Raw genomic sequence first — 2,503 nt, forward strand, 5'->3', positions numbered from 1 at the left:
AGAGAGAGAGAGAGAGAGAGAGAGAGAGAGAGAGAGAGAGAGAAACCTTGGGAGAATGTATTTTTTTAACTTTTTCAAATGCTAACTTTTTGTGCAGCTCAATAAAATGTCAGGCATGGAAAGATCTCTACATATCTTTTTTTCAAAGTGATCTCTTTTGGACAAAGCTTTAAATTGAGCCCACATTTTATGCCTTATTTTTTACCAGTTCAGATCTGAGCTTCCTTTCTGCCCATCTCTCACACTGCTGCCCTTTGGCTAACTGGCTCCAGACAAGTTGGACGATCATCCTCCTGTGCACAAAGCCCACACTGTGCTTTCTGTTGCCATCTTCACTGCCCGGTAGGGGCTTTGCCGTATTCCCTACTCTCTTTGAGATCTTCCATACTTTCCTTCCTGTGTTCCTGCTTTCCTTGTAGGTAGAAGAAGAGTTCCCTCCTTCTTCTGGTTTTCCTTGTCATCCCAGTTTTGATCTCTGTTTCTAGATCACCTAAGCTGTTCCATGTTTCTCTACTGCTTTATCCTGCTTATCTTCCTGCTTATGCTTCCTTCTACTTATTTTCTAGTTGAGAAAATTCAAAAGCCCAAGACAGTGTACAATCAAATCTATTGTTTCCTTATCCCTGTTACTATGGTGTAATTAAAACCAGATGCCAATGTCTATGAGATGCAGAAAGGGGAAGATCTATGAATGGAAAAGATTTCTTGGACAAGTTGAACATAAACTTTACCTTGGAGGATGGAAAGTGACCCATGTTAACACTGGTAGCTAAGATTCATTGAAAATATATTGCATTGTATTAATACCTGATTTCATTTCATTTTCATAATATGTATCCATGGTACATTTTTAAAATTTATTTTGGTTATACAGAATAGTGAGTTTTTTAATTAACTTTACTGAAAATCAATAATTATGTATCATATGGAAATTGTAGACAATATTGAAATGTGAAAGATATAGGATGTAGACAGAGTGAATTTTAGAGAAATATTTCTGAAATGAATACATAGCATGAGATTAATAATAGATTACACATTGTAAATAAATTATTTACAAACTTAAATGAATATAACAAAAATTGTCCAAAATAAAAATGAATAAGAAAGAATTTCCAGATGTCATACATCAAGTAACTTATATTCATATAATTAGAATTCTCAAAGTAGAAAGGGGTAGGCAATGAATATTTAAAGATTTAAAATTTCTGAATTTAGTTGAATTTATGATACCACATTTCCAAGAAAAATGAACCTTTTGCACAAGAAATTTGAATACAGTCATACCAAGATACACAAAGATGAAATTGTCCAAAACTTATTGTAAAGAAAAAATCATTAAAGCATATACATAAAATATTAGCTATGGAAGAAAAAAATAAATAGCATCTTATTCCACATTAGAAAGCAAAAAAGGAAGACCAAGTGTGTAAGAAACTAGACTAATTAAAGGACTAAAAGAAAAAAGCAAGATCTGTCCTCTTTGAAATTTATACTTAGAAAACATACCTATGAAAATTAAAAGTAAAATATTTTCCAGTTAAACAAACTCAAAATATATTAATACCTCCAGACGTAGCATATAGGAAATAACAAAGAGCATAATTCAGAAGGCAAGAGAAGTTGCTGTATGGTCCTGGATGAAGAATAAAGAACTTTCAAAATGATAGTTATGCAGGACTATGTAAAATATATTAGATGAACCAATTTGAAAAGTCATTAAAGATTTCTACAAAACAGTATCAATCTAATGTCAGGTTATACACATTTTTTCGTGTGTGTGTGTGTGTGTGTGTGTGTGTGTGTGTGTAAAAGAGAAGGAAGGAGTAATATAAAGTCAATGAAAAATGGAAATATACTTTTTAAAGTTTCTAATACTAGAAAAGATCATACCATGTCTTTTAAGTAAGTTGTAAGTCAAAGATACAGTACAAATCTTAAAACAAAAATTAAGATTAAGCAATATTCAGAAAATTAAATATTAATTAAAAATTAAATGTTTCAAAACAATTGAACTAAGAAAAATGTTCATGATAGTAAAGAATTACTAAAAATAAAACAAGATAAATACTGGAATGGCAAATAAATGACCAACCCTTCTAACAGTTTGGGGATAGGATATTGCACAAAGTTCTATTACGTCATGGACATGGATAGTGTCCATGACACTTACTGGTGGCCAGGTGTCACTTGTGGCACTGAGCTACTATTTCTTTGATATCTACCCTGTAGACCCAGATAGAATCATGACCCATAAGATGCAAAAGAAGTCCATTTGTAGAGTATGCTGATGGGAATATTTTGCTGCTGTATACAAAAGAATAAATGAAAGACTGCTTTTGTGTACTCCTAGTCTCCTGTGTTTAATTGTTTGCCCTATTTGGTGGGTTCTTTCCATTCTCATTCATGGACTTGTGGTCATTTTGCTCCCTCCCTAGAACATCTTTTAGTAGTCTATGTAGGCTTGGCTTTGTCATCATGAAATTCTTAAGTTGTTCTTTGT

The sequence above is a fragment of the Octodon degus genome, unplaced genomic scaffold, assembly GCF_000260255.1.
Source record: "Octodon degus isolate 3935 unplaced genomic scaffold, OctDeg1.0 scaffold00022, whole genome shotgun sequence".
Classification (NCBI taxonomy): domain Eukaryota; kingdom Metazoa; phylum Chordata; class Mammalia; order Rodentia; family Octodontidae; genus Octodon; species Octodon degus.